The sequence below is a fragment of the Pinus tabuliformis genome, chromosome 7, assembly GCF_031772625.1.
Source record: "Pinus tabuliformis cultivar Carrire ecotype Pingquan chromosome 7, CPIR1, whole genome shotgun sequence".
Lineage (NCBI taxonomy): Eukaryota > Viridiplantae > Streptophyta > Pinopsida > Pinales > Pinaceae > Pinus > Pinus tabuliformis.
In genome coordinates this window covers 262,163,813-262,181,467 of record NC_142293.1, presented here as the reverse complement: position 1 = coordinate 262,181,467, position 17,655 = coordinate 262,163,813, and the positions used below count along the sequence as shown (strand labels likewise).

Here is a 17,655-nt window from a genome sequence, read left to right as displayed (position 1 = left end):
GCTATCCTACTAGAAATGAAAGGACCTAATCAAAAGTTGGGGTCTCCCTTCAAATTCAACTCAGCTTGGCTCAAAGATACCTCATACAACAATCTAGTTAAAGCTACTTAGAGACCATTAGCCAATGAACATGGGTATTCGCTAGCCCATTCTTTTATGGAAAATTTAAAGAGAATGGAGAAGAAAATGATAGAATGGGAAAAAGATAAAAAGAATAGGGAGGAATCTGATTTAAGCAGGATAGGGGAGGAACTAGACCTCTTAGAAAGCCCAGAAGTGGATGGATATGAGACAAAAGAAAAGAGGTAGAAGATTAAACAATTGGATATTGAAAGAAGAAAAATCCTAAGTGATATAGAAGAACAATGGAGACTAAAAATTAGAGCTATTTGGTTAGCAACAGGGGATGAAAAATCAATTTTTTTTCAAAATTATGCTAAAGGAAGGAAAAACACAAACATAATTCTGGGGTTGAAAATGCCCAAAGGGGGAATAGAAAACACTTTTTATGACCTAGCCTCACTGAGAAGGAACCACTTTAAAAATTTATTCAAATCTCTTGATGTGGTCTCGATTGCAGAGGTGATCTGGCTTGCCCAACGTTTTCCTCGATATGTGGAGGAGGAGGAAAACGATTTGCTTACGAAACCTCTGTCAGAAGGGGAGGTGGAAGGGGTTTTTTAAAGTATGCATAGAAACAAGAGCCCAGGCCCAGATGGGTGGACAGTGGAATTTTTCTAGCACTTCTTTAACCTGTTAGGGCATGAACTTATAAGGGTGGTAGAGGAATCTTGGGTAAATCGTGCGGTTTATGAACCTTTCAACTCTACTTTTCTGAACTTTATTCCTAAAATCGAGGACCCCTCATCTTTTGAGGAATTTAGGCCTATATCTTTGTGCAACTTAATCTATCAAATTATAGCCAAAATTATTGTAGTATGTATGAAACCTATCCTACCAAGAAATAGATCTAAGGAACAAGTTGGGTTCCTAGATGGAAGGCAGATTCATGAAGCAATTAGGGTGGCTCAGGAGACACTACATTGTATCAAGAGGAATAGGAAAAAATAAGTGATTATAAAAATGACCTATCTAAAGCATATGACAGAATCAGTTGGCTCTATATTCGTATGTTAATGACCCACCTGAGATTCAGTATCGATTTGATTAACTGGGTGATGGGATGCATTTCAAATGTCAACTTTGTTATCCTGATCAATGGGTAGCCTCCCATTTCTTTCATAGCCAAAGAGAATTGAGACAGGGGTGTCCACTATCTCCACTCCTTCTCTTACTTACGGAAGAAGGTCTCAGTCTGCCGATATTGGCTGGGAAGAGAAGAGGAGACCTAAAAGGTATTGAAGTTTCTATAAATTTGTATTTCACTCATATGTTGTTTTTTATGATATATTGAGATTCAGTGATGGAAACATAAGTGATATTCAACATATAACAGAAGCCCTCGATATGTTCTTAGTAGTAACAAGAATGTCTATAAATCCTCAAAAATCATCCCTAAGTTTTGAAGGTCTCCCAGGGACTGAAATTACCAGGGTCACCTCGACCCTCCCGTTTGAAGCTAAGCCAATGAAGAATAGCTTTAAGTGCCTGGGTTTCCATTTAAAACCAAACTCTTATAGGAAACAAGACTAGTAGTGGCTCTCGACAAAGATCGAAAGGAGTATAAAACAATAGAGCTATAAATGGTTGTCGAGAGAGGGAATATTGGTTTTGAAAAAATCGGTCCTTATTGCAATTCATGTATACTAGATTGCACTAACTTAGATTCAAAAAGGTATACTCTCATGAATTAGGAAAGTGTGCAGCTGTTTTTTGTGGGCTGGAACAAAGGAGGATTCCATGTTGCCATGGGTAGCCTGGGACAAATTTCCTAGATCAAAGGATTGGGGTGGGTTGGGCATAAAAGACTTATGAACTTTCACGTCCTCAATAGCAACAAAATCGGGGTGGAGACTAACAAAAATGGAGAATATGTGGACAACAGTTATCAAAAGGAAATACCCAATCCCCATGGATGAGTGGCTACGAAGTTCAGACAAAAGACTTCCCATGCTTTAGTGGTATGGAAGGAAACATTGGACTCCTTCCGTATCATTGAAGATGGATTGGCCTGGCACGTTGGGAATGGGGAGAAGCTCAAAATAGGAATAGACCCGTGGGTGGGATGAAATGAGGGTTATGCCATCTCAAGGGAGGTTATAAACTGATTACATGCCCAAGGTATATATTTTCTGCATCAAATCGTAAGAGGATATCTATCAACAACTTGGCATCAGGGATGGAAATTAGTGGAGGATATGCAAATGGAACCCCAATGGGAAGAGGAATGGAAGAATTATATAAGAGAAATCTAGAGAACAAATGTAAGATTAAGGTATAAATCGGATGTGATTGTATGGGTACATGCTCCTACAGGAACATACTATCCAAAGTTTGGCTACAACTACCTAATGGTTAAAAGGGCATGGGGAGCACAACAATGGTGCTGGAAACCATTATGGAAACTAAAATGTCCTGCAAAATCAAGACTCTTTTTTGGTGCATCCTAAAAAAAAATCCCTACATGGGACAATCTTTAGAAGAGGAACAGAATTGGTCCAAGATGGTGCACTCTCTGAAAAAATGATGAAGCATCAGTCAAACACCTTTTTCGAAAGTGTCATTTCAGTATTAAGATATCAGAAGAAACAGTGAGATTTTTGGGAAAACCCCAAATTTGGAATGGGGAAAATATAAGTGATGCCTCACATAGATGGTGGAAGGACGTCCCAGAGGAAAATATGAAAAATATACCTATGATAATCTCGTGGGGCATCTGGTTTGCCAAAAATAGAAGCATTTTTTAGGATATGGTCCCTTCTCATGCTCCTATTGTTGTATAAAGTGCCTCGATCTATGCTTTTTTGCCTCCACCAAACCTTGTTAAGATGCCTGGAATGTTAAGATAAGAACATATTAGAGGAGATATTACATGGGCTTATTTTGATGGTGCATCCGATCCATAGGAAAAATGTGGCTCGGGACTTTTCATTTATAAAAACAACCAAAAATTTCAAAAATATTCGGTGGTACTTGCCTCAGGATCAAATAATTTTTTGGAACTACAATATCTGAAACTCTTACTTTGCTGGCTTATACACATGAGGATGGGATCGATACAAATTTTTGGAGATTCATATAATGTTATAAAATGGTTTAATGGAGAACAAAGATGTCAAAATTATATTTTGATTCCATAACTTGAGGGAATTTTACATTTGAAACAACACTCTGACTACATAATTGTCTGTTATATTTACAGGGAATGGAACACTCAGACAAAATTCCTTTCTAGGGAGGTTCTGCAACAGGATATGGGCTCCTGGCACATAACAGAAGTTGATGGAGATAGGATCCGTGTGTCGAATCAATAGCCTTTTATCTCTTGATGGATCGAGTTTCTGATCAAAGAGTTTTTTGTTTCTTTTCTGTTATGTCAAAGTATTGTTTTGATACTGCTGGTTTATAGATGCCACAAACATTTGATGATGGTCACATGATGTACCTTTTTATAATTTTGAACAATGCGTGTTTTAGCAAAGGGTCGTTTTCCTCACTAATGGTGAGTCCCAAGATCTAGTACAGACTCTTTTTGATATTTTGGGTTTGAGTAGTTTCAAAAATTCTACGATCAACCCAAAGATGGTTTACTATATTTTTTTTGGACATAAAATATTTTGAATGCTTAAATGCATCTACAAATGTAACTTTTTATTGCGTTAATAGAAAGTTCTATTTTTTCCTTGGAGAAAAAAATAGAAAAATATAATTTTGCATAAAAAAAAATATTTTTTTAATATGAAAAACTTAGCTCTCTCAAGGTAGATCATCTATATATATATATATATATATATATATATATATATATATATATATATATATATTACACATTTTAGACTAAGTTATGCTACATGAAGACACACATACCCCTTAATATGTGTGAAAAATTGCAAGGATAAGCATTTCATTTAATAGAAAATCCACATATTATATGATACTAAATTTTTTTGCAAAAAATATCATTAGGACAACAACATAATTCTCCACAATTTTTCCCTTTACTCCAAATCAAAATTCACAGTGGTTATATGAATTTTGAGTGCTTCAATTTGATAAAAGAGGAAAAAATTGAAATTTCATTGCCACATTTGGCCCAAAACTGTAACCCATCTTCATGCATTCACTGAGGAAATATTGTATGTTTCGTTAGTTCTCCCTTGAAATTATTTGTAGAATGATGTTTTTCAAAATAAATAGGTTTGTATAGTGGCATTCAATATCAATTGGTCTATAATATTGATATACGTAAACACCTTTCTTCGACATTCTTTCATTTTCTGTTAAATATTCTCCTTTAATAACTATCAACCCTATCATAAACATAAATCTTTTGGATTCCATTACTAATACATTGAGGGTATGCTTTCCCTCTAATCAATGTGCTAACCAATAGTCAATGCCCAATTCATTACCTTATGGGGAAACCATTGTGCTTATATTCCACTCAAAAAATGGAGAGCCAACAGATAAGTCTACTTGATCAACAAGTCATGATATATTCATTCTAGGTAAATGAAAGTTAATAGAATATTGATCGAACCTAGTTGTATGAGATTTGAGACATGATCATAATCTTGTGAAATAATTAATTGTTCCTCTTCAAACTAGGCTAATTCACTAGTTATATGTTTCCCATTTGGGAAATATATACAATCCCTTCTATCAACCCAATATGTAGATTCATAATCAATCCATTATCTAATACTATATGAGCCAACTAAGTAAAAATAAGCAAAAATGAATCCATATTTTAACTATAGAATTCTTTGATGTTGATACTAAATTAATGAGTATCCTCAATTATTTTTCATTCATATGTATGTGATTAACCTACAATGACCACATCTAAAAAATATCTCTATGAATGTGGATTCCTTGTTGATTGGTCTTCTCACCTTCATGTTCCTTTTTCCATTACTAAACAACATCATCCAATAATATATTTTGCATCTTGAATGAAGAAATTAGCTTTGAAATTCATTTCTTGTGTGCATAACGTAGTTTTGATTCATGTACCTATATGTCATACTCACATTTACCTTGAATAGCCTTGAAATAGTTCTAAATATGTCACACCTTGCATTTCTTATGAAACTTACACAACCGTTGAAATACTGTCAAGAATTTTCGAAGTGGCCTAGAATTTTCATAATCTAATTCATGGCCCCTATCATCACTTATATAGAAGTGATATTCCTTCAACATAATTTTATTGTCTATCTTACTATATGACCCATGTTTGTATGTCATATCAACCATTATGCTAACCTCCATCCAAAGATGATAGTGGATTTGAATCCCATTTTATGGTTGAAGGATGTAACTCTCAACTAAATCAACATATGATAAGGTCATACTAATGGGAAATGTAACTTTTCATATTTTAAATTGCTGATCTTATTATCAAGCCAAATGGACATGCTTAACATATTGTTGAGTCTTTTCAAAGAAATCCTTAGTGAAGTCACAAATTCATATTACCTGGTGGAAAAATAATAAAAACCTATATAAGTTCATTGTTAAAACTATTCATATCATCATATTTGAAAGTGAAATATCTTAAAGTAATGATACCATTCCAATATCTAAAAAGGAATGAAATCATTTAACTACTTATTACTAATATGGAAAATTACCATCAATGTCATTTTATTTTATGTCCTTCTTTGATATCATATGTGACATATTTGACTCAACCTCCTTTCTCCCTCCATAGACAAACTCGACCTCCCTCTTCCCTACTCATTCTCTCTTCCTGACAACTCGACATGATTAGAACTCACACTACTTGCCCTCGTAGTGTAGAAATTATGGTGTAGAAATTAAATGATGGCTAGTTAATTTAATTAAGGCATTTCACATGTCTCACGAAACCTTTTATGGGTTTTGGAGATCTCAAGTTCCTTAGCCTCTTTGAAACAAATTAACACTAGAACACTTGTTCTATGCTACAAAATCTAACATCACACAGCTATACCAACGACCCGTATCACTAGTTTGAAAATGGAGGAGGTGATTGAATAATATGAACTAACAAGCTATCCTCTTCCATCTCTATACCAACTAAACATTCCAAATAGCTCCATAATAACTACAATATTGAAATTAACTTTCCGAAGAGCTAAAGAGATTACAAAATTACCTCACTAATACTCTCCTAGGCAAAATCCCAATGGTTGCACATATCCCACCTTTGGCACTGGTCCTGTTATGAGGGAAAAAGATCAAGTGAAAAAAATGATGGGACCAATGGAAGGTTCCATTGCTTGATGGTTGAGGGAACCTCATATCCAAATAAGTTGGAAACATAAACAATACTACTTAATGGAATTAGCATACCATTCTATAAAAACAACATTTTCCTCCACTCTAATTAACAATTGAGAATGGATTGACATTGATAGGATGATGGTACAACACAAAAAATTTCTATTATTTGTGATGTCATCGTGAGGGAATGATCATAAATGGTTTGGTGATGCTCATACTCTCCTCATTTCCTCCTTAACATCTCCAATATTAAATCAATGCAACATATAAAGAAACAAATAATATGGGTTGTCTCTTCATTATCAATTTGTGAAGTGCTACATAATCAATACCTTTGTAGTTATGTCTTGAAGAACATGCTCCACACCTATATTTCTGTTGAATTTATCCAACAAATTACACAAAAAGGAGCATCCTCAAAAATTTTTATTAACAAATCAACACTTAAAAAGTGAAGGTCAATAGCTAAGGTAAATGTAAGTTAGTATACAAACACTACCCCTAAAATACATTTCCCTTGGAAAACTAAGTTTCAGATTTCAGATGTCACAGAATATAAAATTTCCAATGTCAAAGACAAGTCAAGCTCCACATCTTCTGTATTAAAATGGTCTTGTTTCAATCAATAGCTGGTTGTAGATTGGTGCAATTATTATGACAACAAATCAATCCAAATCACTCTCTTGGCTTTGCATGGCCTTCAAACCTCTTAGCTTCTGCATCAAAGAACACAATAAAGTAATTTCCTAGAGGTTGAATTATGAGGTCTATTAGAGTACCAATATTTCATAGTTCTTAGTGATCTAGGCTAATTATGACCTAAGTTCTTGCAACAAGGTTATAAACCAGCAAGAAGAATTTCATCTGGCATTATTTTACATATATCTTTGTCCATGACGCCCAAAATCCATTAGATTACCCTCTAACACAAATCAAATATTACATTTTTGTTGGAAAATAAATCAATCTCAATCAATATCTTGGCTCTCGATGGCCTTCAAAATTCTTAGTGTCTACACCAAAGTACACAATGAGATAAATATCCTAGGCCAGTGAAACATATCCATACCAATCTTCTCGATAGGCTACAGAAAGGATTCAATCTTTGAAGGCATTGCTTAACTGGGAGTTATGCAATCCCCTACAAACCCAGTAGTTAAACCACTGTAAGGGGCCATTCTATCAGACTCATAAGATGCCATAGAATGTATATCTAAAATCTGGTGAAAAGAGATCCCATTCCATGTAGAAGCAAGTAAGTCTTTAGAGTCCCTAACAATACCCAAGTATCAGAATTTAGTACGCAAATGGGAAAAATATATTCTAAAAAATTATGGTTCCTAAATATGTGTTTTACATAAAGCATTTTTTATGCATATGGGTATTGGATGAAGGGGAATGATGTGCAGTGTAAAGCAAGTGTTTTCTTGATGTGGTTGGACAACACTTCCCATTGTTTCCTTGGTGTTAATCTTAGTGAATATTCCATCTCTGGTGGAATCAAGGAATAACCTTATTTGGGTTGATTTCTAATCAAAGAATAATAACATTTGATTAGTACAGTAACAATTTTTCTAATTTGTAGATAGGTAAATACTAATTCTCAAGTTTCTCACAAGTATTTAAGTACTTTAAGCAATGAGTTCACGATATTTTCCCTTTTGATCATGAGCCACAATGGAACTTGTTCTTTTACCTTTAATGTGTCCCACAAACATTGTATGTAGGTATTCAACCATAATTTTCTATGTTGTCATATAGTTCTCCAAAATGTTACGCTTATTGAAACTCAAGCCACAACTTTTGTCATCAAACTTATATAATCTAATTCTTATTAGTCATGTATTAGTCTTGGGTTCATGGATTTTTGTATGCACCTCATTGTTGTAGAATGTTCATATCCACAATATTGGGTTTGGCTATGTTTTATTTCATGAATGGGAGTTATGCTAGGGAATGCAGTTAGGGGAGGAATTTTGAAACTATGGATATGCAATAGTTTTTGTAGCATTTGTGGAGATGTGTTGTACATAAAGCATTTTTTGTGGATAAGGATATTGATTGAAGGGGAATGATGTGCGGTGTAAAAAAAGTATTTTTTTGATGTGGTTAGAGAACACTTCCCATTCTTTCCTTGGTGTTAATATTATTGAATTTTGCATCTCTGGTTGAATTAAGGAAGGACCTTATTTGGGTTTATTTATCAGAAAACAATAATGACATTTGATTAGTACAGTAACATGTTTTCTAACTTGTAGATAGGGAAATCATCATTCTCAATTTTCTAACTAGTATTTAAGTACTTTAATCAATCAGTTCATGACCTTTTCCCCTTTGATCATGGGTCATAATGGAATTTATTCTTTTACCTCTAACATGCCCCAGACTGTTTGCATCCTCTCTCCTTCAAACATCAAATACGTGATCTTCGTGGTGATGGGAAAACTTCAACATATATGTTTCTCTACTTAAACCTCTCCCCTCATACAATATTAATGGAAAAGAACATCATATAACGCTAGGGACATCCCCTTGAGACTAGAAAAGCACTAGTCAAAAAAGAGATACATCCAAAGAGGATTTACTTGTCTGGAGTTGGTCCACAATTCTATTGGTGTGGATTAACAAGCATAGACGCAAAAGAAAATAGAAAATTCATCACAAATGGTGATAGGACAATTCATGTTGATTCTTTAAGAAATAAGATAGAAGGGAAAAAAAACATCTAAGTTGTAAATTGATACAATATCAAAATAAATATACCAATGAATAACCCAATGACGATACCGAAAGAGGGAGAAGGAGGAGATGTTCTACTTTAACCACATTCAATATGGAGTTGACTGGCTACAATGACTCATATTTAGCAGGTTGCATTGATGACAGGTGAGCTTCCTCTCGCTCCTCTAATGAACCAACTAATGCCCACGAACCATGTAATGTCTTCAAACATGGACTAGTCCTAAAACGTAAATCGCCCACAATGGGCCATTACTGTTTTTTCGTTTTTTGCCAATCGAATGTCCATTTCAATTAGAAATTCACATTTGAAAATGAGGGATCTAAAATCAAGATTGCCTTTTTATCAGAATAGTCAAGAGCAGGTCGACTGACTTTCTAAATCTTGGTTACAACCAAATAAAAGGAACTCACCATTCAAAAACTATAGAATGGCATGTACAATTAACACTAAGAAATGAATTTACATCTCAAGTTCAAAACATGGTGGTTGTTTTTGCTGCTATAAAACCCTCTATAGATGAAGAAATCACTAACATACCTAACTATACCTAATCCAATTGAAAATTCAGGGAAAATGAATGGTTTATTTTTATCAACGGACCTAGAGTAGGGTTACCAGGTATCATGGTCACAGTCGTGGTCGTGGTCATGGGATTCTTCATCGTCGTTACTGAAGACATAAGAGGTGGATGATGAGGAGGAGAGGTATGGTAGATATTTGTATGTTGAAGGAATGGTGTTAAGGTTAGAGATAACAGAGTCTAAGTCACAGTCATCATCCAAGTTTAGGGAGTCCTAAATGAGACACTTGAGAGAACCGAACATCATGTTGGGTTCATGCATCAACAAATGAAGAAAATTGGTTAAGGTTCCACCACTATCATCATCAATTAGGAATGTTTCCACCTTGCCATCACTATCAAAGGTGAAGTCCGACAGAATGGCACACGGAGTAGTTCATTCGTTGAGCCTATGGATAGGCATCAATGGAAACAACTTCCCAATTTCCCAGAAGTTAGGAATTAACTTGAATATTGACATATTTATGTGACACATGGCGGGCCCTTCTGCGACAAGAAAAGATATGACATCCACATCTCGTCTACAATGGCTAATGGTTCAAGCCTCAAGTTCCCTTCTTTGAACAAATCTAGGAACCTTGCTTTCATATGCTCTATGTACATTGGTTGTTGTGGAAATTCCCCATGGCAGTATTATCCATGATTTTTTTATAATCACCCATTAATTTCTTAGGAAAATTGTCCACCAAAGGCTTTAGATCTGTTCCAGCCACAACTGCAGATACAAAGTCCTTTTTTCATGCACAGACACAACATCAAACACTAGAAGAAAATGGTGTGAAACCAGAGCTCTCCCACATTCACTACATGTGATGAGATGGTTTACCCCTTCCAAATTATAGGCCACAGGAACTTCCTTGACCATAGTCGCTGCATATGCTTCCAAACTATAAGCAACAAACATATCAGATCAAGAACACTTGGTACCTTCATAATCAATACCAAGCCCTCCTCCAATGTCACTGATCTTCATATTGGTGCCCAGCTTAACAAAATCACAGTATATATACATCACTTCGCTCACACCATCATTAAGAACTAAATGCATGGGATCTAAGACATACTATGTAAAGGAAGAAAATCAAGACAATCCAACATCCCTAATTTCTGCAATTTCCAAATGATGCCAACAATTTCCAAACTCGTGAGCCCAAATTTTCCCTTCTCACTAGATTTGGCGCCGAAATGGCCACCTTGTTTGGTCCTTAAGTTGGCTCAAACCCCAATAACAGCCCTCATGGTTAACTTGCATTTCACACTGAGAACCGAATCCAGTTCTTCTTCTTGCTCCAACACAATAATGCAATTAAAATTCAAGGGTATGGTAGTAAGCACCAACGAAATATATTCTTCATATTTGTATCCATTACAGACAAGCAAATCTTTAGGGCTTGATTTACACATGGAACCCATGGCTAGCAACAACTCTAGTTTCGACCTAGCTTCAAGCCCAAATTCATAGGGCTTCCCAAACTCCACAATGTTCTCCACAACATATTGATATTGATTGCATATGTATTGTAGAATCAAAGGTTGATTTTAGAGATTCCAGCCTATGCTTCAGCACATCAAGAAACCTAATAATAAGAAGTGCTGACATTCCTAGCCCTCCCAAATATTTGGAACCAACCACCTTCTTGATGATCTTCATCACATTGAGGTCGATACCCATTCGGTCACCCATATGTCAACAGAGAGACATGCAGCATCATTACTACCGAATACGAAGAATAATCTAATACAGTTGGCTAAGGGGGGCCTTCCAATTGCCTCACGTGTGGAACTACCACACCTTTTGAACTGCCATGACTCCACTTGGGCTCCTAATATGAGACACAACACCATGGGAAAAACATCTCGCCAAACACAATTTCTAAGCTTTGGGTATGATTTCCTCTTGGACCAGGTGATCAACCTACAGAAAAGAGAACTTGTGGGGCACTGTTACTACTCGGGTTTACAGGAAGAAGAGATGCGTACATCGATTTCAACACAGTGGAAAGCGCTCCTTGGTTACACTCCTACAGTCAGAAAACTCATGAACTCTTGGTTCATCATCCACTTCTTACACTAGGAGGACCTAGAAAAAATCCTGAAATTGTCGTGTCTTCAAGAACGTGGTGTTTTGTCACTTCAACCCTGGTATGTTAGTTTTAACCCTCTTAGGGACACCCCTCACAATAATCTGATTTGGGTGAAGCTTCCTGGACTTCCCATTGAATTATGGACCAAAAGGGTATTTATAGAAATTGGAAATGAAATTGGTAAATTCATATATGTGGATCCGAAGTGCTTAGGGGTTAGGGACAAAATGGTAGTTTAGATTTTGATAGAATGTGGCTTCACTGGGGACCTTCCTACACATATAGATCTGGTTTGGGACAAAATCCATATACATCAGAGACTAGATTTTTGGTGTATACCATTTCGATGTTTAATTTGCCACCATATAGGTCATCTTATGGCACAATTCTCTCAAAGACATTGGAACAAAAGCATTGTGGGTGGTGGGGCTCGGGTTTATGATGGCATTGGATGGTACCCTATAGAACATCGTGGATGAGGTATTGATGTACAAAGTTAAATATTTCTCACAGATCGACAATAGTTTTCAGGTGCCTCTCTGTTGATGGTGTTGTACCCACTAATATGTCAAGGAGATCTACCCGATAATAAGTCCCAACTAGACCTCAAATTATTTGGAGTAGGATTCCCAATAGTGCATACTAAAGTAGCACCTTCGCTGTGATAGTGCACAAAGGTAAGTAATATAGCTTTGGCTGGAAGCAAGTGCGTGACCTTGCGGTGAGTCAAGTGAGATTCATGGGGGTTATTCCGCACAGAGGGGAAAAGGAAGTGTGTCCCTTAGAAGCCTGTAATAGTACGCAGCCTGAAAGGAACACACGAGTAGAAAGACATCACAAGCTAGAAAGTAGAATAGTCCAAAAACCAAAGTGATGGGTTAATCTAACAACACGTCTTAAACAAGATTCGTACAATCATATACAAAATAGTTCATACACAAATGCATAAGTTAAATATCATACATTGCTAAAGCAATGAGAATAGTCCAACTACAATAACAACATATGCATGAAAACATGTTGGCTCAGTTATATTATTATTAAGTGAAAGTTCCATCCATACCTAGACCATTGACAACCACTATCCCCAATAGTGGACCATTACAGTCAACACCACCTACTCCTCCAAAGAATTATACTTGCTCTACGTTTTGGAGAATCCAAGGCTCATCACAATACTCTCCGAGCCTTATATAAGCAATGCGTTGAAAAAATATTGGCTTCCAGAACCCTATTCTATGAGTAATGAGGTTCTATTTATAACAAAGGGTGGGGTGACCCTTGACATTCCTCTTTATGACTCTTCCCTCATAACCCTTCAACTTCTTTACACAACTCATTACATTACATAGTGATTGTTCATGTTCCACTAGTGACACTTGGAATTTCACTTACAACATATCTACAAATAATATACATTTTGTACATGTACCCATGTGAGACAAAATAGGGTAGAGACAACCTAAAATGACAAAAATCTATGAATCTGAAGGTTGGGGAAAGACCAATTCAACAACCTCGACTTGATGCTTCTATTCATGTATTGATGCCAAGCTTGGTACTGCATGATGATGTCCCCAAACTGCTTGGTGGTGTCTTTATAATAGTGGACTCTTTCCTCCATAGCATCTAGGTATATGGTCTTGGAACTTATGCCCAACTCATCTCGAAGCATGTGTAACATGGTGTTGACCATAACCGGACCACCAATGTACTTTGAATGTTTTTTGCGCTGATATCCAAGTCATCCATGGTGTCCTCTTTCCTTAGCTACTCCATGTACCTATCGACCTCCAACCGGACTTGGTTCTTGTGCTTAACTTTGGTGAGGGAACCTGCATCTGTTCACTCTCATCCTCAGTTCTTGGTTGTTCTGGCTTATTAACCTGTATTGGCATTTTTTTCTCTATTATTGCACCTTGACTTTTTTCTTATTCATGTTTTTTCTTCTCAACTATTTTTATTTCTTAGACTCTTGTTCTTCTTGCTGAGATCTCAGTTCTGCTACCTTCAAGCTCAAATTTTCTCTCTGCCTTCGCTCTATTGTCTGTGTCCTTTTCTTCCTTTTTCTTCTGCTATCAAAGTTGCCTGCATGAAGATTGATCTGCTTTCACTCTGCAGCTTTGTTCTCCCTTTATTGTGTCAGCAATTTTCTCCTTCCCTAATCCTGTATTGGATGCTACTTTCGACCATTGTTGTTCGTCTTGTTGCCATGTTAGTGTTGATTCCTTTTCTATAAACAGTTGGGAATCTACATATATTAGCAAGTAAATTGGCCCTTGCTCAACTGCTTCCTGAGTATTTCTTTCAGTGGTCACTCTTGAAACAAATCTCTTTGGTGCCATGGTACAATGATTGCTGGAGAGAAGTGCTTCATGTGTGTGGTACCTGTGGGATAGAAAGGACACTCATGGCAAGCAAACATTATCTCTTACAAATCTAACTTTACAACACGATCAAGCAGCAACCAAAGCATCTAATGAGAGCAATTGTGCAATTTTTATTGACAGGGGTGACTGACTGACTGTGGGAACTGCACACTACACAGTCCCAGTAATCATTGTGTAAGCTTGATGAATGGAACTATGCAATGCACAGTTCAGTATAGGACAGGGCATGGCAGAGACTGTGCTTTATGAAGTTTCAATGACCAAGGTGGGAGGCTGGCTCCTGGAACTGCATAGTGCATAGTTCGATCCAACCCACGATAGGCTCTGTGCATTTCTAGAAGCCATGGCAATGCCCTTGAGATCCCAAATTCCGCATTCCATGTTGTGAGATGTGAGATCCAGGTAAGAGGAGCCAAGACCTGTTCATAGGGAGTGTGCAAACAAGAAAATATGAATGATGATGTAAGCATGAGTACATATCTGACTAAGTGTATATGTATGCATGTAAAACAAGTGCAAAAATCAATTAAACAGAAGGAATATAGAGCATTTGAAGGGAGTCACCGCAACGGCAACCATTCGTGCAAAAACGGGAAAACTCATGCAACACTTGAGAAAGCAATATATAACTTGAAACAACTCTTCTACAAGCCAAGACAAGTTAAAATTCTAGTGGTTATTAAACAAAGTGAGTGAAACAACACTCTCACAAGCTAAACAAAAAAAAGCGACAGAAAAAGCAACAAAAGGCAATAAAAGAAAAACTCACCCCTAAAAGAGATGACAATGATCTGATGACTCCTTCATCTCCTAAGGAAGCTAGAGCTTGATGCTTGAATGTATAAGTGACATTTAGAGGTGCCCATTACATAAAGGTTAGAAATAGGAATTCATGACGCGTATGCTTGAGATCAATGAGAACATCGACACTTGGCATAAACTTCTAAAGATGGAAATGTGCCACCTTCATGAAACTAATAATACATCCCTACTTCATAGGGATGCTTTTCCTCTTAGCTTCTTTCTTTTCGATAAAACTACCATGCACTGCCTGGAAATATTGTGCATTTCTAGGAAGTACTGGGCAACTCTCTGGTTCATGTACTGAGAAGTTTCTGAGTACAGTAGGTTCTGCACAATTTCTAGGCTGAGTGGCTTTGGTATGCCTCTCAAGCTCTACACAACTTCCTAGCTAAAGGCAAGTTGTAAGTTGGCTCTACGCAATTCTGGAGATGAGTGTCTTAGGTTGTCTCTCATGCTCTACACAGTTTCCCATTTGAAGGCAAGCTGCTAGCTGGGTCTGCGCAATTTTGGAGCTGACACTCACTGCTGGCTTGAATTGCGCATTTCCTAAGAGCAAGGTTGGTTCCACTCTAGGATTGCACAAATCAGCAAGGCTGGCTTAGAACCAAATTACAACCAAGTCAAGAGATCGGCTTGTGGGTTAGATAGTAAACCAAGTAAGAAAATACAATCCATAAAGAAAAAGATAAATATCAATGAAAACGCAAGTACCTTAGTCAATGTGAGATGAGCTGTTGTGATGTAGGAGGGAGGCTCCAAAAATAAGCATAGGAAAAATTTTAGAGAGTGGTTGTCACCAGTAAAACACTCTCCTTGCACAATCCCCTCATCTCCTAGTTTGATGTCTAAGGAACATCCATCATCCATTTCCCACAATGCTAGATCGTCCTCCCCTCCCACCCCCCCGCCTTTTGATTCAACAGACTCAGAAACTGTGAATTTGGTTACCTCACCTCCACCGCATGCACATCCCCACATACCCCATCACACTTCCCCTCCTTTGATTCTCAGGAATTTTCCTCCTCTGCTCTCTGCCTCCTTGATGACCCCTGTGAATTTGGCTCCTCTATCACATCCTAATCTATTGAAGACTCCTGAGAATCCCTCATGTCATACAACCTCCCCTCCCCAAGGATCCCCACCATCCCCCCAGTCCCTTGTTTCATCCCCCAAGAACTTGGTGGAAAACGACGTAGAATTTCTGCTTGTGAACCCGACATTTGACCTAAAAGCCCTTTCTATACAATGGGAATGTCCTCATACCTCACTGACCATTACCCCAAATCAATTCTTAATATCACTGTTAGAAGTTGAGAAAAGAGTGGTAGCAAACATTTTCTAGGGTAGTCCAAATTTAAATACATCTCTTTCAATGATTCCTCCTCCCTCATTGATATCCCTATTGGTACCTCCTATGCACCTTGGGACCTTAGAGCAATGTTGCCCAACCTCCATGCAACATGACCCTCTACCTTTCCCTCAATATGCGGGGTCTGGGGAACTCACAAAAATTCCATGAGAATTTCTCACTGAGTACTTGAATACTTCGGAAAAATGTTTCTGAATTGGCAAATGGTGGTTGTTGACTCCCTGGGTCTTTCTGGAGGATTGGCAGACTGTAGAATCCACGATGGGCATATTTCCATCTTACAGATGTTTTTCTGGTATTTTACTCACGGGATGACTTAGGGGACTAGCTGGTAGACTCTGCATTTTAAATGTATATGCTCCATATAGGGATCAAGCAACTTTCTAGGACAAATTGGAGTCATCAGATATACTAAAATTTTCATCTCTCATTCTGGCAGGAGATTTTAATGGCACTGTAACATTGGATGAATGTTGGGGTGGGGTTTTGTTCGAAGGATGGATCCACTTGCGGACAAACTTAAAACTATTTTCAACGATAACAATCTGATTGACATTCGACCTCGTAAAACTGTGCCCACCTAGTAAAATGGTAGAGCAGGTACACAACATATTGCCAAGAGAATTTATCGATACTTGGTCCATGAAGATATGATTGAGATAATGGGTTTCCAACAAACTGAGGTCCTAAAATCATTTATATCTTATCACTTGCCCAGCACACTTCTATAGAGAAGAGAAGAGACATGGCTCGACATGACTTTCAAGTTCAATTGCATTTGGAATTAGGATCAATATTTTAATACCCTGATTAGGGATTTATGGAGACAATACAGGATAGCAGACTATTTCCCCATGTTGGTCATACATGGGAAGCTACATGCCTTAAAATCAGAAGTAAGAAAATGGGAGCGCAAGAAGAAAATGAACATGATAAAGGATTTAGCTAACATCAAAAAGGAGTTGGAAAAAATTGGTAGGATATTGGATGTTGGGAATCCTTCCCCAAAACTCATAAATAACATTAAGGAGATGGAGGAAAAGAAGCAAATGATCCTACATATTCAGGAGGTCACATGGCGATTAAAAAGTAGGGCAATACAGCTGAAAGAGGGGGGATAGGGAATACTAAATTTTTCCACATGTACGTAAATTATAAGAGGAATGTTAACACCATCTGGAGTACAAAAGATTCAAGTGGTAACATGGTGCATACCTTCTCATATATTTAGAAGGTGACAATTACTTTTTTTGAAGAGGCATACAAGGCATAGGGGGGATCACGTCCTGAGGACC

At 37.1% G+C, this 17,655-nt stretch overlaps 1 pseudogene; it reads right to left on the bottom strand.

Annotated features, from left to right (window-relative positions):
- Positions 1–9,927: 9,927 nt before the first annotated feature.
- LOC149246850 (arginine decarboxylase-like) lies at positions 9,928–16,629 on the bottom strand (annotated as a pseudogene).
- Positions 16,630–17,655: the final 1,026 nt, after the last annotated feature.